At 48.6% G+C, this 26,103-nt stretch overlaps 1 pseudogene; it reads right to left on the reverse strand.

Moving 5' to 3' along the window:
- Window positions 1-4,961: 4,961 nt before the first annotated feature.
- On the reverse strand, window positions 4,962-19,119 carry LOC147415079 (ankyrin repeat domain-containing protein 26-like; annotated as a pseudogene).
- Between the last annotated feature and the right edge of the window lie 6,984 nt (window positions 19,120-26,103).

Genomic DNA, 26,103 nt, shown 5'->3' on the forward strand with positions numbered 1-26,103 from the left:
AGGAGCTCCTTGTTCAAGCCATCCATGCACGACTCCTGGCATTTTTGCCTGACTTCCTGCTTGTTGGGATGGAACCCTCTTGAGCTTGGTGGAAGTGATCCTTGACTGTTAACCAGCTTTCCTGGGCCCCTCTTCCCTCCAGGGCCTTATCTCAGGGAACTTTTCCAAGCCAATCTTTGAGGAGACCAAAATCTGCTCTCCCAAACTCCAGGGTTGTGAGCTTGCTTTTCACTCGCCTCTGTACTCCAGGATCGTGAAGTCTACAATCTCCTGGGCACGGCAGCTGAAGCTGCCTTTGATTTTCGCATCCTCAGCAAGCCCCTTGTTGTTAGTGAGGGTGAGGTCCAGCAGAGCACCTCTCCTTGTTGACTGCTTTATCACTTGGAGGAGGACGTTGTCATCAGTGCATTCTGGGAACCTCCTGGATTGCTTATGTCTTGCTGTGCTGTCCCACCAGCAGATATGGGGGTAGTTGAATTAATTATTCATATTATTAATTCCTCTTGCTTGTTTCTGCACTACTTGGGGCAGCCTCGAGATTCCTGGAAAGAACAGACACTGAAATAATTCTCATTTCTATTAGTGTGTGCCAGGAGTAGCTGGAAGGGGCAGCTTTACTGAGGGCCTCTTTAAACATTGTCCACCTGGTTTCAATCAAATCATCCCAAGAAATAGCAAACCTCTCCTTCAGAATAGCTGTCTCTTACTCATTACAACACCCAGTTAAAAGAAAATAAAGGGGCAGAAGTCCCATTGCCTGATGTCATAAAGACTACCAGCTCTGATTCCTGGTCTCACCTCAGAACACCACTAAGGAGGGGAGTGCCAGGCACCCTTTTCTCTGCTAAGCACAGCCATCAGGCTCCTTAAAAGGCATCAGAAGAGCTGCAATGGGGATTGTGATTCCAACCTGGAAAGGAATGATGTTGTCAGGGCAGAAGTCCCTCACATTTCTTAACAGCACTTTTACTACAGCTGCCAGCCAGCGTGTGCTAGTTTCTTGGGTACAGACTGGCAGGCCTGAAGAGGCATTGCTGCTTGTTTTAAATGTACTTGGGAGCTTTCCTGCGTGCTTAAAAACAAATCTGGCCAGACCAAGGGCACATCCGAGTCCTCATCAAAACGGATACGCGCCGTAGGGCCGTAACAACTGAAGGCAAGCAGAGGTACCCAAAGGTTCACAGGGCAGACGGTCCACAGAACTCACTGCAGACTAAAAGGGAAACATAATTATTCAAAAGTTAGTACTCCCTGCAAACTAAACCTGTCTGCAAGCTGAACATACCAAGAGGCTGCAGAAACACGTACTCAACACCTTAAATGATCTTGTGAGGAGCTGCGACAGAAACAAGCCTTACTTGTTCCTTACACCCGGCCACTTCGTTGTGGCCGCTGCCGGTTTCGCCTGTGGTCCCGCAGTTAAATCACCCGCGGGGGGTTGGACGTCTCCGTAATACTTTTCCTGTCCCACTGGTTGGTCCCAGGTTCCAACCCCTTTCACGCGCGCCGCTGTCCTCTCTTTGAGGAGGACAAGTGCTGCTGGACTGAACCTCTGGGTTTCCCAACCCCAGGAACTAAGCAGGCTCCTGCTCCTGTAAGGGAAGTTTTCACAGGAACTGGCCTCACGATTGGTGGGGGCCACCCCTAACAGGTACAGCAAAATTTCACATGTTCTTTATTGACCTGAAAGCCATGGTAAGAAAAAGACCCAGAACTGTGGCTTATTTAAACACTAACTTCTCCTGGTGGGTCTGAGTAAATTACACTCAGTACCTCTTCCATGGCACCTTCCCTCAGCTGAGGGCTCCCGGCGTCTTCTTCCTCTTGAGTTTGGTGTTTTGAGTCTGTTCAATACCTTTAAGTCCGTGCTCTGGCCTTGAAGGAAAATTTCCAGTTGGCTAAAGCACATGGGTCAGCATTCCACAGCCTTATGACCCCTGGAATTTTTTGCTCCTTTTAATAAAACGAGGACATTTCAGAGATACCTTGTTCTTGCCTCATTTCTGAAAATGTTTTCTTTCATATAGTTTCATCCAACACTCCTTCCTCTCACATGCTACTCCACGGCAGGATCAAGCAGATCAGCTCTATAAACAAAGGAGTACAGATTTCACTCTCCTTGGTTTTATACGGGAATTGTGCACTCTCTCGTCACAAAAAAATCCTAACCACCACAAACTAAGCATTTCTATTATGTCACGGTAATTTCTATTATATCATGCTATCAGTTTATTTGAAAGCTACGAGAAATGCAGTGTTAGTTCTCTTTTGAGCTTTTGAAAATAAAGCTTTTGTTTATCAACATGTAAAGGGCGAGTGTCAGGAGGATGGAGCCAGGCTCTTCTCGGTGATGGCCAATGACAAGGGGCAAGGGGTGCAAGCTGGAGCACAGGAAGTTCCACATTAACATAAGGAAAACCAAAAACTTTTTCACTGTGAAGGTGACGGAGCGCTGGAACAGGCTGCCCAGAGAGGTTGTGGAGTCTCCTTCTCTGGAGACATTCAAAACCCGCCCAGACACGTTCCTGCGTGACCTACTCTAGGTGGTCCTGCTCTGGCAGGCGCGTTGGACTAGATGATCTTTCAACGTCCCTTCCAACCCCTGACATTCTGTGATTCGACCTGCGAGTTTATCAACGCAGAAGACTCAGAGAGGAAACAAAAATTAACTCAAAAGCAAACATTTTATTACTCAACTCATTTCAAAATAAATATAACTTATAAAACATGTAAAAGCTCTAGGGGTGGGGGATTAATTGGAATGCAGCCCATCGTGAATCTCTGAGCTCTGAACTCTTGTATTTCTTCAGCCAACAGCTGGCTAATGGGTGTATACAGCTCCAGCTCTTCCAGCACACATTCGCTAGCAAACAAAAAAGAAAACCACAGATGAAGGTGAAATTACATTGTCAAAACAAACCCACCAGAGGCTATTGCCTACTTTGAATCCAGAGCCAGGTTCAAATTCCGGCTACCATGAAAATTAACGAAATTAACTGGACGATCTTGCAATATAAATGAACAGGCACTGCATTACATAGGAAAATTAAGAAAAAAAAAAAAAAAGAAGAAAAAAGAGAAAAAAAAGGGCTAAGTTTTTCTATAGAAGTTTTTGGAAAAGAATCGAAGGGATAATGCTGTCCCAGGGGCTCTGACAAGTCCCGAAACCTTTGTTTCCTTCCTTGTCCTCCCGCCCGCAGCTCAAACCCCATCTTCCCAATAATACCACAGGTGTCGAGTGCCCAGCCCAGGTTCAAAACAGGGATCACTTTCTTCCCAGGCCAGCAGGACCCCAGAGAACCAAACGAAGCAGTGTTTTCCGTGGTTCTTACTGCATGTCCCAGCCTCCCCCTCATGACCATGTCCTCTGCAATACCTCTGCACGGCCGACGGACAGACAATATCAACGGGTCCATCTCCGCTTGGTCCCATGATGGTGCCTGCCAACGGAAAAAAAACATTAAGTCGTTAAAATGTGAAGCAACGCCGCATCAACATGAACTGCAAGTGGAACCGTTCGAGTGGTGGCGATCAGCAGTTTGAGCAGAAAAGGCGGTTTTTCCCCCCGCGCTGAGCCGGTCCCTCCGGGAGCTGAACCCAGCGAGCTCCCCAGGGCAGCTCCGGAACCAGAGCTCCCCGGGACCTCCTCCTCACGGCGCCGCGCCGGCAGCAGCTCAGGGCACCGCAGGGAAGGGGCTGTTTGGCTCCCGCTGCTTCCCCGGGGAACTGCCCCAGCCCGCGACGAGACACCCGCAGCCGCAGCTTCCCGAGACCTGCGTCCAACGGCAGCTCGGCCAACCGCTCGGCTGCGGAGCTCCCGCCGGCAGCGGGCTGCGCGGAGCCCCGGCGGCAGGCCCGGCCCCGGGGGCAGCCCCCACCTCCAGCCCCCCGCCCGCCCGGCCGCCCGCCGGGCTAGAGGCTGCCCAGGCAGCCCGGCGGCCTCGCGCCCCCGCCCTCGGCGCCGCCGCCGCCCTCGCCGGTACCTGGGTGCCGCGGCGCAGAGGGCCCGTCGCCGCCGTCGCCGCCGCCGCGGCCGCCGCCGGGAGGGTCGGTGCGGCGGCGGCCCCCGAAGAGGAACCGGCCCACGGCCGCCGCCGCCCAGCGCCGCCCCACGGCCGGGAGAGGCGGGCGCTGCGCGGCGGGGCAGGGCTGCGGGGGGGCGGGGGAGCGGCGGCAGGAGGAGCGGGCCGGGGAGGAGGAGCGGGCCGAGGAGCGGGCCGGGGAGGAGGAGGCGGGCGGGGCCCGGCCGGGGCCCAGCGCCCGCCGCGCCACCGCCACCGCCGCCGCCGCCAGCGCCGCCAGCAGCGCCACCGCCGCCAGCTGCCGCGCCGCCATGTCCGCTCTCGGGCAGCCGCCGGCAGAATGAGCCCGAGGGCCGCCGCGTCGCCCGCGCGGGCCCGGTTGCTGCTGACGCCACAGTGGCCGTCACCCGGCAGCGCGGCCGCGCCCTATCGCGCCAGGCGGCCGGGCCGGCAGAGGGCAGCGTCGCCCTGCGGCCCGCTGGCCGCCCGGAGCGGGCGTGGGACGAGGTGCAGTCCATGCCTTGGTAGAGATTTGTTATCCCCTTTTTTCAGTGGAGAACCTCGATCAAAAATGGATGCTTTGTCAACCTTCTCCTTCCTTTTGACAGAGCACCTCCCTCACTCTGAAGTCTGAGCCTGTTTGACCTGGACTGGCTCTCAGCCAATGCGAGACAAAGGCTCTGTAGGCGGACACTCTGTAGGCGAACACTGCTTTGGAAAACATGCCACCTGCCACGAAAGACTCGAAAGGAGATGTTGGGAGTTCCATTTGAAGGGACGTCTGCATCATGACGTAGCAGTAGTTCATCAAGGCACTAGTTTTTAGTGGGACCACCACTACGTCAACACAAAGGAGGGCTCTCATTACGAGGCAGCAAGCCAGGCCCTGGCAAGGTGCAAGCACCGGGTTTTGTTCACTCTAATTGTAAGGTATTGGCCTTACCAGCTGCCACTGCTGCCCAGGTTGCTAATGGCTTCAGCAGGAGAAGAATGAGAAATTTCCGTCGGAAATAAGATGGACGATCGCTGTGGGCTTTTTGCTTTTGACTTGGGTGACAGCGCACAAGGCTGACACTCCATGCTAACCGCTGCTCCACACTGGATGACAAGGGTGGGCACCTGGTTACACAGCTTGTGTCTGGCCTCTGTGGCATTGGGGCATGAGGTAGAGACAATCCTGAGGAGGGGAAGGGTCACGTAGTGGAGCGAGTCTTACACGGTGTGAGAAAGTTGACAGACGTGTGCTTTCCAGGCCCCCAAGCGATGGGTCATCTGTGAGCTTGCTCAGTCAAGCAGTGCACTCCTCCAGCTATTCCCATGGGCTCGTGAAGCTAAAGAAAATTCCTTCTCCCTTCAGAGAGCTCTGCACCAGGTAGTTAAGGCAAATGCTCTAAGAGTAGAGAGAAGTCTCTGTCTATCCTCACCATCGTTTCCAAATCTCATGATACGATGTTATAACGTTCACCATTCTGTGAGGGATGTGCCACCACACTGACGGCTAATTACAGTGCATACTTTGACCAGATGTATTGCAGAGGTTGCAGCATTGCTGCAAAATTAGACAGCTGTGAAGACTTCCTGAGGACTAGTTAACTTTACCTTTTCATGTAATAACACATAGCAGGAACGACAAAAACAAATGCCTCCTACGCATAGTATATGTCCTGCACTGAAGTCTAAAGTGAGAAGTTACGTGATCCTGTTCATATCGTCCCCTTTTTGAAGCATCCCTTTGTTGGTATTAATGTACTAAAACAAGTTCCAGCAAAGAAGCTGCTAGAGGGAGGATCAGTGAAGAAGGAAAAGGTGTCTCGAACCAAAATGTCTGATGGGATTTTGCACTCATCATAAAGTCAAGCATTTTAAAGAAGTCCTAGATACGATACATTAAATTTTAATGAAGAGATTAGCTGGGAACTTCCTATGCCACAGGATGCTTGATCACATTTTCTCTTGTAAAAGAGTGTAGTTACACAGTTCATTATTTAGATGTCAGCATTTTTTGGTCTTTGAGCACTCCTGGAAATTTGTACAACTCTGAGGACCAAAAGTCTTCACCCCTACCACATGCAGTCGTGTACTGTTTTGGCATATTAGACTGTATGGTTTGGAACTATGCATGGATTTGAACTTCAGGCTAAAAAGCATAACCCTGCTTATGGATACTCTTTAGCAGTAGTTGTGAACAGTATTTCCAAATGCTTACCTTAGCCACGTAGGCTTCAACGCTGTTTCTTGATGACAATGCATTCCCGGTAGAGCTTAGGAAGCTTCCTCCTAGATTGAGACTTCTGTTTAGCGCCAAATTGTTGCCAAGATGTCCCAGTTCAGATGAATACAGAACTGGACTTGCAGCCGCACCTCCACTGACAACGCTGCTTGCGATTACGGATTTGCTTCTGTGGTGCTCCTGAAGGAGCTGAGCGTGCACTTCTGCTAGTCTCTCATTAGCTCTGAAACATTCAGAAGCAGAGAAAGAATTATCTTCAGTAGTAACACTGTCACAACATGAATCTCCAGGTCTTTGACTATTATTCAACTTCTGAAAGTGGAAGGGATGATGAGCATCCAAAAGAAGAACATCGCTTGACCTGAGGTTTTTTGGAGAGCCTGTTTCTAAGAAGTCACAGTACCTGCAAGGAGCAGCAAGAGTTACCCACACTTAGGACTTCTCAGCGTTAGGGCTGTTGTGGATGCAATGTGTTTACATAGCTTCTTCTGAAGGCTGTGTCACCTGCGTAAGAACTCTGGGCCACCCTCCCTTTCCCACAGAAAGCTCAAACCTCAGACACACTGCTAAAATGGAAGCTAAAAGAGATTTGGTTTTTTTATGTCACAGAATCAAAGACTGTTCTCTGAAGGACCTATCCTTATTCCAGCAGAACAGAACGTGAAATTTATCGTTTCTGCCACAGACAGAATAAGAGGAGGAGATTATTAGAGATGGGCAAAAAGGCTGTCTGTTAAAACACCATCAACTTAAACAACACCCTGTTAATGCCATGATCAGTGGTATTACTGCTGGAGCAGTAAAGAGAAACAAATGAGGCAGAAGGGTCTTGAGGTACTTTCCTCACAACTATGCCATTTTATGCTGACATACGTCATGCTGACCAGATGTAGAAAAGGGAGTTTAGGAGGAAAATGCATGAGTAAAAAGTAATATATTATTACAGCTGCAAAAAAGAAAAAGCATGGACTTACCTTTCCAGTTTATTTGCTAGGCAGCTCCTCGTTTTTACTTCCTCCAGGTACAGTTCTTTGTACTTTTCCACTTCTGCCTGTGCCGATTCTCTTTTAAAAACACTGTCTTGTTGCGTATTTTTTATCCTGTCCAGTTCACATTTGAGGTCTCTAATTCTCTCTTTCAGCTGGTTTCCCAGCGATTCGTGATGACTGGCTCTGATTTGTTCTAACCTGTCCTGGGAGGCTGCCTGCACCTGAAGCAGATAATGCACTTCCAGTCACCGCAAAGTAAAAGAGAACTCCTCCAGCCAGTCAACTGCACGTACCTAATTTCAAGGACCTGCCTTTACTTAGCGAGGCAACTGTGCCTCCTCACCATCATCAGCAATGAAAAATAAAATACTAAAAAAATAACCAAGTGTGTAATGGAGACTACAAACACCAGTGAGAAATCCACCTACCTGCAAAAATAGATTGACTTCTTGTAGTTTTTGTCTTATTTCTTGGCCAGCTCGTTCTTCCATCTCTCTTTTATATTGTTCTATCTAGCTGCGATCCACCATGTTAGTCTCCAGATGATGTTTGAGGTTAGCCACCTCGTCTTTCAGCTGGCATTTGCTCTTCTCCAGTTTTTCCTGTTTCCCATGCATGGTGGACAACTGTTCTCGCAAATCCTGATTTTGTGCTTCTACCTGCTTGCGCTTTTTACACTCTGTCTCCAGTTGCTGGGAAAGTTCACCAACCTGTAGACAGCAAAAAAAAAGAAAAAGGAACTCAGAGGGATTTAATATTAGTAAATTCTGTGAAAATCCGTAAAGGGGTTGGCCATGGAGACTGTATTTGTTGTCTGCTGACTCAGAATTAAAACCAATAGATCCCAATGGTCAACCTCAGCTCCATCTTCCTCTTCCCCACTCCAGAAACATAGTTTTTCTATACTTACTGAACATAAAACATGATGTCCTGTCTTTTATTAAAAGAAAAAAAAATAGTGGAGGAACTAGCGTAGTAAAGACTTGAAAAGAGTCTCTAACAGAAAGTAGAAACTTTACACTTATTTGAAACTGCCTAAATGTAATGCACTTCCCTGAGATTCGAAATAACTGTTCCAACAGAAACACAAAAACGCTACCAACTTTTGGACTGAAAATGAGCCGCCGCAAAGGCAGTCGACTCATTCTGCAATACCTTCTAAAAACAAACGTAGCTCTGAAATGTGGCTGCTTTAGCAACAAATCCGAGTAACGAGTGGAGAAGCAGATAAAAGGTTACATGCTGCTAAAACAGCCAGAGCCCCCTCAAAAGCACTTCTGGAAGTCTGCTGCTGGGTCCCCATGACAAGGGAAAGACGGGCTGTGACAGCTACTAGTGAGCAATAAATTGCAGATTTTTTTTCTGCATCACCTCAACTCATCGTGCCCTGGGAAGCAATGACACCGTTTGGAAAAGCAAAACCTGAACTGCCTCCTGGTGAACTCGTGCCTAAGACAGGGCTCAAGGGGGGCTCTTGGGCAGAGCCAGCTTCCTACAGTTGTTCGAGTTACGGTGGCGTTACTTCCCTCTCTTCCAGAGAAGGAACTCATCTGTCAGACGTCGAAGATGCTGCCACAGCCTCTAGCTACAGCCAGGCCTGTGGCGGGCCTCAATGCTCTCAGCCCCGGCCCTCCCCCATGGGCGTGATGTCGTGGTAGGACTGCAGGCCTGCCCGGCCCCATGGACGGGCCTGGTGATCTGCACTCTTGGCGGACCCCGCTGACTGTCACCAGACCTGTTCTGCTCTTCTTGGTGAGGGCATGTGGGACTGCTCCCTGGCCCGCCAGGTCACGGACCCTGCCAGCCTTGCTGTGATGCTTGGCTCGCCCTTCCTCTACAGAACAGCTTACCCTTGATGTGCCCTTGCAGATACTGCTTTGCACATAACGTTTTCATCTTTACCCATGATGGTAACTACGTCACTGTTAGGTACAGTCATCTACTACTGTAACAGTAGAAGGAACGTCAAGTTTCAGTTCAAGTTCAGTTCATTGCTGTTTCAGTTCAAGTATAAAGAATGGAAGATGACTCGGCACTTTTAGTGGCATTCTGTTAAAAAAAAGAAGACAAAAAAAAAGGATGTCTACTGATCTACAGAAAGTTGTCGCCCTTACAGAGTAGATGAAATTCTGGGTCTTACAATGGAAGCCAACATGGTGTCAAGGGCAAACTGTGACAAAACTGCAAAGGTAACATGGATCTCCCAAGTCCAGTCTCCTCTCTCGGCTTTCAATCACAGATCTCCCTGCTGCCCACAACATCCATCCTATCCACCATCTGCCATAGTTTAACCCTAGGAGGCAGCGGAGCACCACAGAGCCAGTTGCTCACTTGCCGCAGCAGGATGGGCGAGAGAATTCTTCCGAAAAATCGCGCTGATGAACACGAGTATCTTTCACACCACACCACAGATAAAAAACACAGCAGCGAGGGAAGAAGGAAATTTACAGCCTTTTTCCTTAAAGGTGGCCTTGCCCTAAAACCAGAAGGGTATGTGTCAGCTGAACTGTGCCTACACAGTCCACCTGAGCTTTTCATCAATTACCTGCACACGAAAAATTCAAAGTCTAGGACAGTCATTCACAGAAGCCATTTGTATACCTGCTGCTGGTGGTGGTCCTCTGCAGCTGCCCGTCTTGTCTCTAAGCCAGTTATCAAGTCTTCCAGGTGGTTATGAACCTACAGAAGCATAAAAAGAAGGAAGAAGACGCTCTCTGATATTGGAGACTGAAGTTTACACCTCATTACCAAAAATAAATATTACATACACCTCGGATGAATATCTTTAATGATACACATTGCAACAAGTGTCTGAAGCAGCACCTGATGTCACAACCGGTCTAAAGCAGACAATAGTTACACCAGCGTATCAGAGTCAAATCCTCACCTTCTAGAGCATTAAGTAGGACTTGCTAAAGTACCATGGGAAAACTCTCAACACCAGAAAGCTGGGGAATGGACCAGGCTGCTTTCCGAGAAGCCTCTATTCAGCAGAACGTAGGAACTGTGCTCCCCCAGGCTCTCCAGGAAAACCTCATCTTAACATTTCCCCACAGATACAGGCAAGTAGGCTCAGGAGCTCACAAAAAGGGAAGTTTATGAGCAGCTTACTGACGTAGAGGCTTGCAGGTCTCTCTGAAAGTCTTTGATACTACTGTTTTGTTGCTGGACTGTAGCTTCCAGTCTGGCGTTTTCATTTTCAAGGCTTAAAAAGAAATACAGCTCTTATTACCACCAGACCATCAATTCTGAAAGGACAGCGTGAAATAACACGATCTAAATTTAGTGAGTATGGTGGTATTAGGTCAACGGTTGGACTTGATGCCCCCAAAGGTCTATTCCAGCCTTCTGATTCTACGATTCTAAACCAAAAGGATCTTTCAAAATCATGAATCAACCTGGTTTGATGCAACAAGGCTATCGTGTTGTTTCCACACAATCCGAGAAAATGACACAGAGACTTTTTTTCACTGTGTTACTCTCTTACCGTTGCACATGTTCTTCCAGCTGTTTAATAGCAGTATTATTCGCAGAAGACACCAACAGGAGGTCCTGCAGTTTCTGGGAAGAAGCTCTTTCGTCTCTTTCCTTATTAGCCAAGGCAGTCTCCAAGTTCCGAACACAATGCTCAGACTGAAGACGCTGCTCTCCAACACCTGCAGCTGTAAAATCACAGTAAGAATCCACATCAGTCAGGTGAGCTTTTCTATAGAGGAGTCAACTGCTGCTGAAGCATTCAAGCACCGCAAATATTTGCACATACCCTCTACCCAAAGAACTAATCATTTCAAGGACATTCCAACCCCACTTCTACTAGCAAACGAACCCCAACTGTGTTACTTCATCATCTTTTATACTGGCCTCTCCCATCCCTCTGCTGATTTCCTACAGGACAGTTCTAAGCACCGACACTGCCCCTCCGAGCCTTCTGGTGACTTGTGACACTCTTTCCACCCACTTGTTTGCTCCTCCATGAAAACAGGCATGAAAAAACTTCATCCTTGGGTATTTCAGAATTCCGAGGCCCCTGACTTCAGTTTCTGTAAGGACACTGCAGTCCCCGCCTCAGAAAAGAGCCTACAGTGCACTTGCAAGATGGCCACTTAAGGATGCCAAACAAGAGCAGGGCCAAAGAAGGGGGAAAAGAAAGGGGTGTGGGGGTGTGTGTGTATATATATATGTGTATATGCATGCGCAGAGTACGCTACAAAAGCTCTCAGAGTGGACAACGTGTTACCTGGGGGCGTGGGAGGGACGTGGAGGCAGCATAAAAAAGCCCAAATGCAGCAGTCCAGTATTTCTACTGTTCTTCAGAAATCAGAGAACCTACTTGGCCAAACCAAATGACATAAACTACAGAAACATCCATTTAATTTGCAAAGCACCTTCGGAAATATAAACCTTTGTCCAAGTAAGGACATAGTGTCCTCACATCAAGGACATGGATACCAAGTTTCTAAAACAGTGAGATTCACTCACCCATCATTAAATCTATCCTGGTGAGGTTTTTTTCGACGATTTTACGAAAACATTCACTCCTACTCTCAACAGCCATGCTTAGATTTCTTTCTACAGTTACAAACATTATGTACCTTAGTTTTAACCTTTTCCAATTCCTTTTGCAAGCGCAGCTTTTCTTCCTCCAGGTCACTGCGGTAGCGCGTGGTAACTTCAAGCGAGGCTTCTGACACAGATTGCTTTTGAAGAGCATCGGCAAGCTCCTGCTGCAGCTGTCTGACCATGCCCTAATGAAACCGTTAAATGCACATGAAAAAAGCTGCAAGAACAAGAACGATGCCTTTACTTTAACCTACTTGGTTATACAATTAGCCTTGTCATTGGATTGAACTCAAAGGTATGAAATTTTGCCTGCCACCAGCAGGCATCTGCACAGACAATGACTTCCACTTTCTCAGCTGAGCAGCTCCAAACTATCAACAGCTCTTCATGAAGACTTCTGTTTCCTAATAAATCAAAAAGGCTCGAGTATTATTCTTTTCAGAACAATACACAAGCACACACCGCAGTCATGTATTTTTTGTACCCAAACCCAAAGCAATCTGTTGCGATGTAAGAGCCATAGTTTGACTGCAGCTATTGGCAAGTGAAGAATAAGGTGCTTATCTGACACATGCGGGTATTTACCTCACTCAAAGAGTCTGGATTTGCTATGAAGGAGGAAATGTAATTTTAAATCACAATTCAAATCTAGTCATCAAGGGAGACAAACCTTCTACCCGTGTCTAAATACTTATTTGCCAGAAAGTAAAGGAAGAGCAGAGAAAACGCATAAGGCAACTTTTAAATCATTGCTCTACCTGGAACTGGTAGAGAACTTGATCATTAGAAGAAGACCCTACCTAATCCTAGGAACTTACATAATAATGCATTCTCCCATTACCTATAGCTTTTTCAACTGCTACCTATTCCTCACTACCCCCGCCTTTATTCTCTTCCTCCCTTTTTCTTGACAGAAGCCATCTACCTACAGAAATAGGAGCAACATTGGTTCATGCATGTTTGAGCAACATAAAATTATGCCGGTGTTCTGCATAAGAGCATGGTTCATACTGATGTGTGGTGTGAATCTGCAGAAAGAGAGTTTAACTGATTTCCGCATTAGCCTTCAGTCCTGCTAATTAGTCTTTCACAGAGCCACAAAGAAAGAACACATTTAAATATGGCTACACATGATAAAACAGAGAAGAGAAAGCTTAGGTCAGTGTCTGAAATGATCTTCACGAGGAACAGGCAGGCCCCGTAGACCCCCAAAACACATACATAAATTAACACCTGCACACTGCTAATACCCTTCGGTTTTGATAGCAACTTATGGAGAAGTGATGGTTTTTTTCTCCGTAGGAGCTTAAAAACCATCCCCCGTCACTTCACTTTCCTGCATCTTCATTTCTCAGCCCTTGCATATTGGATGGTTCTTCCTTTTATACCACTCTTATTTGTGTCATCAGTGCAATACATACGTAAAACCCATGAAATACAAAAACCATTCTAAAGGGCATAAAATGGACTAAGGAAAAGAGATGAAAGAAGCTCTACAGAAGAATCACCTTTCTCGATCAAAGCTTAGACTTGGATATCTTTTCTCTGTTCTTTGCTCAGGTCTGAGCAGTAGCACCCTTTTTGCCAAAACCTTCCACAAAGCCAAGAGAAACACAACAAACCAGAACAAATCAGCATTCCTTGGTTCCACACATATAACCTATACCTGGTCCGTTTCGAACAGAAAATAATTTCCAGAACAGAAAGAACAATTTAAAGGTTTTCAAAGTGGATACGCTACCTCGCTTTCTACTTTGTCCATCTCAGATTTAAAGACTTGTTCTCTCAAAGCAGTACACTTGGCATTTAATTCCTTCTTTCTCTCTCCCACTACGCAAACTTTCTTTTCAGTATCAGTTCTGAGTTTGTTGAACATATCATTAAACCGGTCCTGCACATCGCGCACTGCTTTCTCTTTGATGATCCCCTGGTTCTGCACATCTTCCAGTTGCTGACGAAGCAAAAGGTTTTCGCTCTGGAGCTGGGCCAATCGCTCCTGCATGGATTCCTGCTTTAGTACAAATTTGCTTACTTGATCTTTCAAAGTTGTGGAGCGTGATCTCGTTGCTTTGCCTGAGCCTGGGCTTGACTTAATTCCTTTTGTGCCATTTCTAAGAGCAATGTTTTTTCCCTGAGCGTTTGTTTCAACCGGTGAAGCTCGTTTTCTAGACTATTAGCTTTGCTTTCAGCTTTACTCAGCTGCTGAGACAAGCTCTTGTTGGTTTCTTGCACATCAGAGAGGTCGTGATGGAGCTTCTCTTGCAAGCGAAGCCGTTCATCACATTCTCTCTGAAACATTCGTTCAACGTCAGTTTTCGATGACTGGTGACGTTCAAGTTCTTGCACAGCAACGTTCAGGCGGGAACGAAATGATTCCATTTCTGTCCCTAGTCTGTCTTTGCTTTCTTTCATCTCCTCAAGTTTGGAAGCCAGCACTGGAGATTCCGTCATTAGTAAGTTCAGCTGTCCGTTGTACTGAAAAACTGTTTGTGTTAAGGCTTCCTCTTTCAGTTTAAGTTCCTTTTTGGGATCTTCAATTTTTTCTTTCAAGGCCTCATTTTCCTCTAAATATTCTCCTTCTTCCTCCTGGTGCCTAAGTCTTACTTGATCAAGTTCTAGCCTTAGCATAGCAATCTCATCTTGTAGTAACTGGGTTTTGTGCAACAGGTCCTTTTCTCTCTCAGTGTCGGATTCCTGAATGACAGGGAACAGGAATAAATAGCCAGTTGGGAAATGAATCTACAAAACCACTTCAGCATCAAACGGCGTTTTAACATTTCTCACACTGAAGCGTGGCTTCAAAGAGGAGAGTGAAATTTCAGGTAATACATAAGCTACTGTATGAACCCGTGCACGTGTACAATGTACACACACAGCGCAAGTGTAACATACCCTTACAGAGCAAACGAACATCCCACAGACACAACGCCTTTTTTTTTTTTTTTTTAAGACAGCAACCAAATAATGAAACTACTTAAAATATCTCAAGTATAAAGCTTTGAAAATAACTGTGTTTTAGCGTATGTGCATGCTTTAAAACATTCCCTTGGAGGTTAATTTAGCCCTGTTACAACTCTGGTAAGAAACAGGGCTAAAAAAGGGTATTTTCCTTCTCGTGCCATCTTTCATCTTCTATCAGTTGTCAAGTATCTTCTTAACACGGATCCTTTCTCTAAGCTGTACAACTTCATCATCCCTGGAATGCAGTAGCCTTGGCATGATCTGGCAAAGAAAAAAACCCACCTGACCACCAAAAACCCCAGCCCACTGGTGAACCAACTGTTCTCAACTACCCTCAAAATTTGGCAATAGTTATCCAATGCTTCTTCCATGAACAAAGCACCTCCTTCTTTAGGCATACTGGAATACGATGCCATTGAAAAGAATCAGCCAGTAAGAATACAAGCCTTTAACTCACTATTTAATATACCTGTTGCAGGAGCTTTCTCGGTGTTAACCACTCCATCGCTAAATCCCTTGAGCGTAACTCAAGTTGCTGTTTCTCCTCTATCTCTTTACAATACGCATCTTCTTTCCTTCTTAGTTTTTCTCTTGTTTTTCTCTTAGTTTTTCTCTTTTCCTCTTCCCGCTTCAAAGTAAATCTAGGATTTAACAGAATATTTGAGAAAATAAAGCACCGATATAAAAACTAGATATTCCACATTATGAACTTGCCAAGTTCATATTTTTACTGTAATTTTTACTTTTTAAAGAATTCTAAATTCATTCCATTAACCATGATATCAGTTGCACAAGACAGGGTATAAATCGCTGAGTGATTGCTTGAATTTGCGCACAGTTATGTACACCTATTGTTACGTTAAAGTTCAAGACAGCTTGACTTCTCCTCAGAGATACCTCTTCACCATGCTAAAAAGCCCTACCTCTCACAGTCTTTCTGCAGCTCGGAGCTTGTTCTCAGTTCTTCGCACAGATGCACATTGTCTACGTGTGTCTGCACCGCCAGCCTCCTCACTAGCTGTCCTGCACTGTCGCACATTCAAAATAGAAAAGATACATGACACACACATGACATAGGAACAATATCTACGTGCAGTATATGCATCTAGTGTTCTCCACAGAGAAGCTGCTCTACATCCCTGTCGCTTCCTGCATGACCCCCAAAGGACAAGGCACTCAGCGCCTGAATGGCAGGGGGTAACAGAAAAAGCCGAGGATGCAAGAACTCCACAAAATGTGGACATGGTTCTCCGGGGTGTTGGCTCGGTGTCTGGAGAATGTTGTGGGCTCACCCCTTCCAAGAGTTCAGCCTTTTCCCTGTCACTCTGAGCAACACGCTTTTCCAGGTGGGATCTTGACTTCAACTGCTCTTCCCACGTGCTGTGCGAGTCCTTTGGTGTCAGAGCCAGCACTTTCTGCTTTTGCATCTGTGAAAGCAACAGCGGCAAAAGAAAAAATTGAGGTGACCGGAAAGACAACGCTGCAAGTGACAGCAGTAACTGAAATGGAAACAGGCCTAAGCTCTCCTCTCCCCATGCAAGATCTAGGGTTAAGGTTAAGGCGGAGTGTAAAACACACCTCGGGAAACACAACCAAGAAGAGCAATTGAAGCTGCTGGAAAGAAAAAACACTCTACAGTGCCAAGGTGAGGTTACAGCTTTGGGGGCTAAGACGACATGCACACGCACAGACAAAATCACCCTGCAACTTTCTTCCAAAGGTCCTCCAGCGTTCATAATGATACGTAGTGCATAATATAATCACTCCTCTAGTGCCCACTACAGAAACTGCCCTAACCCCACGGCTTCTTAACACCCCAGCTTCCTGTGGACCCCCTGTCTGCTCGCTGGCAGGGCAGCATGAGAAACAGAGAAGGCCTTGACACTGTGCAAGTACTGCTCAGCAGTAACTAAATCAATCAACCCTGTGTTGCTAACACTCTTTTCATCACAAATTCAAGCCCCAGACAAGCTCCCATGAAGAAAACGAACGAGTGACAAATCCTTACCTTTTAGAGCATTAAGTAGGACTTGCTAAAGTAGCATGGGAAAACTCTCAACACCAGAAAGCTGGGGAATGGACCAGGCTGCTTTCCGAGCAGCCTCTATTCAGCAGAACGTAGGAACTGAGCTCCCCTAGGCTCTCCAGGAAAACCTCGTCTTAATATTTCCCTACAGATACAGGCAACTAGGCTCAGGAGCTCACAAAAAGGCAAGTTTATGAGCAGCTTACTGAGGCAGAGGCTTGCAGGTCTCTCTGAAGGGCTTCGATCCTACTGCTTTGTTGCTGGACTGTAGCTTCCAGTCTGGCGTTTTCATTTTCAAGGCTTAAAAAGAAATACAGCTCGTATTACCACCAGAGCACCAATTCTGAAAGAACAGCGTGAAATAACATAATCTAAACCAAAAGCATCTTTCAAAATCTTGTATCAACTTCCTGTGATGCTGTTGTTTCCACACAATCCCAGAAAGCAACACAGAGACTTTGCTTCACTGTGTTACTCTCTTACCGTTGCACGTGTTCATTCAGTTGTTTAATAGGAGTATTAGTCCCAGAAGATGCCAACAGGGGGTCCTGCAGTTTCTGGGAAGAAGCTCTTTCTTCTCTTTCCTTATTAGCCAAGGCAGTCTCCAAGTCCCGAACATAATGCTCAGACTGAAGACGCTGCTCTTCCAACTCCTGCAGCTGTAAAATCACAGTAAGAATCCACATCAGCCAGGTGAGCTTTTCTATAGAGGAGTCAACTGCTGCTGAAGCATTCAAGCACCGCAAATATCTGCACATACCCTCTACTCAAAGAACTAATCATTTCAAAGATACTCCAACCCCACTTCTACTAGCAAACGAACCCCACCTGTGTTACTTCATCACCTTTTATACTGGCCTCTCCCATCCCTCTGCTGATTTCCTCCAGGACAGTTCTAAGCAGTGACACTGCCCCTCCTAGCCTTCTGGTGACTCGTGAAACTCTTGCTACCCACTTGTTTGTTCCTCCATGAAAAACAGGAATTAAAAAGTTCATCTTTGTCCTAAAGTGGCTTCACAGCTCCCTCATAAGGGGATTTAAGTTGATTGCTATTTCAGAACGCCGAGGCCCCTGACTTCAGTTTTTGTAAGAACACTACAAAAGGCGGTCCCTGCCTCAGAAAAGAGCTTACAGTGCACTTGCAAGATGGCTGCTTAAGGATGCCAAACAACAGCAGGGCCAAAGGGGGAAAATAGAGGGTGAGATGCTGCTTTGGGCATACACTGCAAACACCCCACCTACAAACAAGCCGAAGGTTTGACTGGCTTCAAGAATGATGACAGAGGATCGTTGTTAACTTCCTTAGATCTCTCTCCTCCTGGCTCCCAGAACACTATGTTGTCCTTTTTCATGACGTTCAGGAAGAAAGTGCCACCCACAGGATTATGACAGAAAGTGACAGGCTTTCCATACCTCAGCTTCAACGCTGTCCAATTCCTTTTGCAAGCACAGTGTGTCCTTCTCCAGGTCACTCTGGTAGCACACAGCAACGTCCAGTGAAGCTTGTGACCTCAATTGCTTTTTAAGAGCATTGACAAGCTTCTGCTGCAGCTGTGTGACCCAGTCCTAAAGAAATGTTGTTACATGAGCACAAAGAATTCGATAAGAACATGTGAATATGAGGTGGGCTTTTACTTAGCTTCCATAACTAGATCAGCCTTCAGAGTGAATTCAAAGATAAGAAATGTTGCCGGCTACCAGCAGGCACCTCTCATTTAATGCACAGTCGGTAAGCCCCACTTAGAAGAGCGTAACGTATTCCACATACCTTCATCGGTGGCGATCTCTCAAAATTGTCATCAAGGTTCAGCTGGCCATCCCCTTGTACTAGAAAGCTGACGACATCCGCATGCCTGTTGGCACCAGTGAGATGCAGAGGTGTCCTAAAAATTAAACGTACGAGCTCAACAGAGACGACAAAAGAACCAAAGCTGTGTTGCCTCCCAGCCCTGGGACCCTGCCCAGGGTCTGCTCCTCCTGCCTCCTGCTGCTGCTGCTGCAGTCCTGCACTGGTCACCCATAGGGCAGAAGAGAACTGGCGATGCCTGAACCTCCCGCAGCAACAGCTGCCAGAAGCAACCAAGGTGTCCATCAGTGGCCTACAGCCCCTCACCTCTTCCCCTGGTCTTGCCGGTCAATGCCGACTCTCTTCAGCCAGCAGTGCCAGCAGCTGAGCCAGGCCAGGTCGCTGCGGGCAGCCGTATGGCGCAGCCTGCCCAGGTCCTCCTCCTGGAGCTCGTAGGCGCTGGCGGCAGTGGCGGCAGCAGCGCAGGGCTGGCCAGAAGTGGTGCCGGAGGGCGACTGCTGCTGCTTCTTGCCGAAGAGCCCCATGACCCTCTGCATGCTGCGGCGCGTGGTGCAGTGCACGGTGTGGCGCGGGCACGGCCACGCTGGGAGCGACCCGCAGCAGGAGGCACCCAGCGGGCTCTTCTGGGCACCGGACAAGGCCAAGGATGAGGGCGAGGGCCAGGGTGAGGGCAAGGGCGAGGAGAGGCCCAAGGGAGACGAGCTCGGCCCGAGCAGTGGCCGCGGCCTGGAGCCCCTGAGGCGAGGGCAGGGAGGCACCGACGCTGCCAGCCCGGGAGGTGCTGCCGCTCCCCCGGCGGCGGCAGCAGCACGGAGTGTCTGCTGGGCTCGCCAGCAGACGGCGGGCAGCCCCGTGCCTGCGCAACGCTTGGGGCGAGCAGGCTCTTTGGCGTCACATGGGGTCGTTGGTGTGACGCCGCCGTGCGGGGTCGGGTGGGTCCCTGCCGGGCCCTGGCGGGCGGGAGCGAGGGCGGCCTGGGGCGCGGCGCGGGGCTTGAGAGGGCTGCCGGGGGCCCCGGGGCGAGGGGGCTGCACCCACGCAACTGGGTCCCCCGGGTGAGGGGCACGGGCTGTGCCCGCCTGGCCAAAAGCTGCAGCAGCGGCTGGAGCAGCTGGGCCTCGCCCGCTCCTGGTGTCCCTCGGCGCATGGCCAGGGTGCCAGGACGAGGCGGGGTGGGGTCAGAGCCCAGCTGGGGCAGGCAGAGCCCACGGGAGCTCATGGCAGATGCCCACTAATTGCCCCGCCTGCCGCGCTGGAGCTCTAGCACGATGCGCTTTCCTCCAACGAAAAGGCGGCCTGAACTTCCTGCAGTGTGGCAGAAATCAAGGGCCCCATCTCGCTGTGCTGGTGGCTGCTGCTCCCCACCCCTGCACAGGATCCCAGAACAGCTGAAGTGCTCTGGTCCTATTGCTGTGCAAGTTGTCTCTTGTCCTATTGCTGTGCACCACTGGAAAAAGCTTTGGTCCTTCCTGTCACGGTCCACTCAGTGGACTCGTGATGGTTCGTTTGCTATGATCTCAAAGTGCAAAATTAAGGCGACCACGCCAAAGGGGTTTGCTTCAATCAAACAGTGAAACTTATTGGTCGCCCGTAAACTGGCGTGCATTAGGTAAAGAGTGTGAAAGGAAAGTAAAAAGAGCAAAGAGATTGATAGCTACCGCCACGGGTCCAAGGCGTCTATGGTCCCGGATCCAGGCAGCATCCCGCCGGTCCTAATGATCATCATGATCCTTGGTGGGGAAAGCTTCCAAAGTTCGGTTGCTGAGGAGCCATCTTTTATGCCAGGTAACACACCTTGCTCCTCCTCTGTATCTCGGCTTCTTCTTGGCTCCATCAATGCTGATCAGTCTTTCTTGACAGCAGTTATGTGGTCCACCTGGTCAGCTCAGGCTCCTCTCTGCTACCAGAGAACGGCACGGCACTCTTCGTGCCATGCAGCTCTCCCTCCTGGGGTGTTCGTACCGCATTCCGTTCTCGGGATCAGCAACTGTGTCTCAGGCAGGCCGCTGCAGACTCATGCCAAGATGTTAGCCTAACTTTTGGGGTACCTTATTGTCCATATCCCTGATGACAAGGTTCACAGAAACACAGAAGGTTAGGGGTTGGAAGGGACCTCGAAAGATCATCTAGTCCAACCCCCCTCCCAGAGCAGGACTGCCTAGAATAGATCACACAGGAACGCGTCCAGGTGGGTTTTGCATGTCTCCAGAGGAGACTCCACAACCTCTCTGGGCAGCCTGTTCCAGGGCTCTGTCACCCTCACAGTGAAAAAGTTTGTCCTTTTTTTAAGGTGGAACCTCCTATGCTCCAGCTTGCAGCCATTGCCCCTTGTCCTGTCACCGGACATCACCGAGAAGAGCCTGGCTCCATCCTCCTGACACCGCCCTTGACATATTTATAAACATTGATGAGGTCACCCCTCAGGCTCCTCTTCTCCGAGCTAAAGAGACCCAGTTCCCTCAGCCTTTCATCATAAGGGAGATGTTCCACCCCCTGAATCATCTTTGTGGCTTTGCGCTGGACTCTTTCAAGCAGTTCCCCGCCCTTGAACCGAGAGGCCCAGAACTGGACACACTATTCCAGATGCAGTCTCACCAAGGCAGAGTAGAGGGGGAGGAGAACCTCTCTCGAGCTACTGACCACACCCCTTCTAAGACACCCTAGGATGCCATTTTCTGCCTTGGCCACGAGGGCACATTGCTGGCTCATGATCACCCTACTGTCCACCAGGACCCCCAGGTCCCTTTCCCCTACGCTACTCTCTAACAGGTCAGTCCCCAACCCCAAGTGGTACAACACTTGCCCTTGTATTTCTTTACGTTTCTCCGTGCCCAGCTCTCCAGCCTGTCCAGGTCTCTCTGAATGGCAGCACATCCTTCTGGTGTGTCAGCCACTCCTCCCAGTTTCCTGTCATCAGCAAACTTGCTGACAGTGCGCTCTGTTCCCTCGTCCAGGTCACTGATGAATATATTGAATAGTACTGGTCCCAGTACTGACCCCTGAGGGACTCCACTAGATACAGGCCTCCAACGAGACTCTGTCCCATTGACCACAACTCTCTGACTTCTTTCCTTCAACCAATTCACAATCCACCTCACTACCTGATCATCCAGACCACACTTCCTCAGTTCAGCTGTGAGGATGCTGTGGGAGACGGTGTCAAATGCTTTACTGAAAGCAAGATAAACCACATCCACCGCACCACCCTCATCTATCCCCCTGGTTATGTCTTCATAAAAGGCTATCAGGTTGGTCAAACATGACTTCCCCTTGCGGAAGCCATGTTGACCACTCCTAATGACCATCTTACCTTTGATATGCCTAGAGACACCATCGAGGATAAGTTGTTCCGTCACTTTTCCAGGGATGGAGGCGAGGCTGACTAGCCTGTAGTTACCCAGGTCCTCCTGTTCCCCACAACTTAGCAAAGATGATGGAGAGTGGTTCAGCAATGACTCCCGCCAGCTCCCTCAGCACCCATGGATGCATCCCAGTTGAGACAATGCTGTTTTCCAGACCGACTCTCACACCTCCCTTCAGGTACTACAGACATTGATGAGATTCCCCACAAGCTTTCCCTTCTCCTGGCTGAACAGTCCCAGCTCTCTCAACTTTTCCTCATGTGAGATGCCCCAGTCCCTTCCTCAACTTAGTAGTCCTTTGTTGGACTTTCTGCAGTATGTCCATGTCTGAGGACACCAGAACCGGACACAATACTCCCCTCACCAGTGCTGAGTGGACATCCACCTCCCTAGACTTGCTGGCAATACTTTGTCTAAGGCAACCCAGGATACCATATTCCGTTTTTGCGACAAAGCAAGGACACTTGGCTGGCTCATGGTCCACCAGGACCCCTAGGTCCTTTTCTGCAAGGCTGCTTTCCAGGTGGATGGCCCCCAGCAAGTACTGGTGCCTGGGATTGTTCCTTTTCAGATGCAGGATGTTACAATGTCCCTTGCTGAACCGCGTGAAGTTCCTGTCAGCCCATTTCTCCAGCCTGTTGAGGTCCCTCGGGATGGCAGCACAACCCTCTGGCATACCAGCCACTCCTCCCACTTTTATGTCATCCGCAAACCTGCTGAGGGCGTGCTCTGCCCTGTCATCCAGATCATGAATGAAGATTTTGAACAGGACTGGACCCAGTATTGACCCCTGGGGTGTGCCGCCTGTCACTGGCCCCCGACTAGACATTGCACTGCTGATCACCACCCTCTGTGCATGGCTGTTCCGTCAGTTTTCAGTCCACCCTGCTGTCTGCTCATCCAGCCCGCATACACATCAGCACCTTGTCTGTGAGCATCTTATTGGTGACGGTGTCCAAAAGGCCTTACTGAAGTCCAGGTAGACAATATCAACTGCTCTCCCCTTGTCTACCAGCCCCGTCTTTTTATTGTAGAATTCTATGAAGTTGCCCAAACGTGGCTTCCCCTTGTTGAAGCCATTCTGACACCTGCTGATGATATTGTCAGTCATGTCCCTGGAAGCGGTTTCTGGGATTAGCTGCTCCATCACCTTCCCAGGGATGGAGGTGAGGCTGATCTGCCTGCAGTTCCTGGGTCCTCCTTCTTGCCCTTCTTGAAGATAGTGGTGACCTTTTCTTTGCTCCAGTCTTTGGGCGCTTCTGCCAGTCGCTGCAATCGATCACAGATTATCGAGAGTGGCTTCACGATCACATCAGCCAGTTCCTTGGCAGTCGTGAGTGCGTCCTGTCAGGGCCCATGTATGTCCAGTCTGCTTAAGTATTCCCTGACCTGATCCTCTCCCACCAAGAGTACATCTTCCTTGCTCCAGATCTTCCCCTGGTCTCTGGGACCTGGGATTCCTGAAGGCTGGCCTTGCTCGCAAAGACGGAGGCAAAGGCGGCATTCAGCACATCTGCCTTTTCCATGTCCTGTGTAACCAGGCTCCCCATCTTATTGAGCGACTGGCCCACGTTTTCCCTGGTCTTCTTTTTGTCACTCACGTGCTTAAAGAAGTCCTTCTTGTTGTCTTTGACATCTCTGGCCTGATTCAATTCCATTTGGGGTTTAGCTTTCCTAACTTCATCCCTGGATGCTTGGATGATGTTTCTGTATTCCTCCCAGGTTACCTGTCCTTGGTTCCACGCTCTGTCTGCTTCCTTTTTGTGTTTGAACAAGGAGCTCCTTGTTCAAGCCATCCATGCACGACTCCTGGCATTTTTGCCTGACTTCCTGCTTGTTGGGATGGAACCCTCTTGAGCTTGGTGGAAGTGATCCTTGACTGTTAACCAGCTTTCCTGGGCCCCTCTTCCCTCCAGGGCCTTATCTCAGGGAACTTTTCCAAGCCAATCTTTGAGGAGACCAAAATCTGCTCTCCCAAACTCCAGGGTTGTGAGCTTGCTTTTCACTCGCCTCTGTACTCCAGGATCGTGAAGTCTACAATCTCCTGGGCACGGCAGCTGAAGCTGCCTTTGATTTTCGCATCCTCAGCAAGCCCCTTGTTGTTAGTGAGGGTGAGGTCCAGCAGAGCACCTCTCCTTGTTGACTGCTTTATCACTTGGAGGAGGACGTTGTCATCAGTGCATTCTGGGAACCTCCTGGATTGCTTATGTCTTGCTGTGCTGTCCCACCAGCAGATATGGGGGTAGTTGAATTAATTATTCATATTATTAATTCCTCTTGCTTGTTTCTGCACTACTTGGGGCAGCCTCGAGATTCCTGGAAAGAACAGACACTGAAATAATTCTCATTTCTATTAGTGTGTGCCAGGAGTAGCTGGAAGGGGCAGCTTTACTGAGGGCCTCTTTAAACATTGTCCACCTGGTTTCAATCAAATCATCCCAAGAAATAGCAAACCTCTCCTTCAGAATAGCTGTCTCTTACTCATTACAACACCCAGTTAAAAGAAAATAAAGGGGCAGAAGTCCCATTGCCTGATGTCATAAAGACTACCAGCTCTGATTCCTGGTCTCACCTCAGAACACCACTAAGGAGGGGAGTGCCAGGCACCCTTTTCTCTGCTAAGCACAGCCATCAGGCTCCTTAAAAGGCATCAGAAGAGCTGCAATGGGGATTGTGATTCCAACCTGGAAAGGAATGATGTTGTCAGGGCAGAAGTCCCTCACATTTCTTAACAGCACTTTTACTACAGCTGCCAGCCAGCGTGTGCTAGTTTCTTGGGTACAGACTGGCAGGCCTGAAGAGGCATTGCTGCTTGTTTTAAATGTACTTGGGAGCTTTCCTGCGTGCTTAAAAACAAATCTGGCCAGACCAAGGGCACATCCGAGTCCTCATCAAAACGGATACGCGCCGTAGGGCCGTAACAACTGAAGGCAAGCAGAGGTACCCAAAGGTTCACAGGGCAGACGGTCCACAGAACTCACTGCAGACTAAAAGGGAAACATAATTATTCAAAAGTTAGTAGTCCCTGCAAACTAAACCTGTCTGCAAGCTGAACATACCAAGAGGCTGCAGAAACACGTACTCAACACCTTAAATGATCTTGTGAGGAGCTGCGACAGAAACAAGCCTTACTTGTTCCTTACACCCGGCCACTTCGTTGTGGCCGCTGCCGGTTTCGCCTGTGGTCCCACAGTTAAATCACCCGCGGGGGGTTGGACGTCTCCGTAATACTTTTCCTGTCCCACTGGTTGGTCCCAGGTTCCAACCCCTTTCACGCGCGCCGCTGTCCTCTCTTTGAGGAGGACAAGTGCTGCTGGACTGAACCTCTGGGTTTCCCAACCCCAGGAACTAAGCAGGCTCCTGCTCCTGTAAGGGAAGTTTTCACAGGAACTGGCCTCATGAATGGTGGGGCCACCCCTAAGAGGTACAGCAAAATTTCACATGTTCTTTATTGACCTGAAAGCCATGGTAAGAAAAAGACCCAGAACTGTGGCTTATTTAAACACTAACTTCTCCTGGTGGGTCTGAGTAAATTACACTCAGTACCTCTTCCATGGCACCTTCCCTCAGCTGAGGGCTCCCGGCGTCTTCTTCCTCTTGAGTTTGGTGTTTTGAGTCTGTTCAATACCTTTAAGTCCGTGCTCTGGCCTTGAAGGAAAATTTCCAGTTGGCTAAAGCACATGGGTCAGCATTCCACAGCCTTATGACCCCTGGAATTTTTTGCTCCTTTTAATAAAACGAGGACATTTCAGAGATACCTTGTTCTTGCCTCATTTCTGAAAATGTTTTCTTTCATATAGTTTCATCCAACACTCCTTCCTCTCACATGCTACTCCACGGCAGGATCAAGCAGATCAGCTCTATAAACAAAGGAGTACAGATTTCACTCTCCTTGGTTTTATACGGGAATTGTGCACTCTCTCGTCACAAAAAAATCCTAACCACCACAAACTAAGCATTTCTATTATGTCACGGTAATTTCTATTATATCATGCTATCAGTTTATTTGAAAGCTACGAGAAATGCAGTGTTAGTTCTCTTTTGAGCTTTTGAAAATAAAGCTTTTGTTTATCAACATGTAAAGGGCGAGTGTCAGGAGGATGGAGCCAGGCTCTTCTCGGTGATGGCCAATGACAAGGGGCAAGG

The sequence above is a fragment of the Leptosomus discolor genome, chromosome 7 (genome assembly GCF_034619465.1).
Source record: "Leptosomus discolor isolate bLepDis1 chromosome 7, bLepDis1.hap2, whole genome shotgun sequence".
In the NCBI taxonomy this organism is placed as follows: domain Eukaryota; kingdom Metazoa; phylum Chordata; class Aves; order Leptosomiformes; family Leptosomidae; genus Leptosomus; species Leptosomus discolor.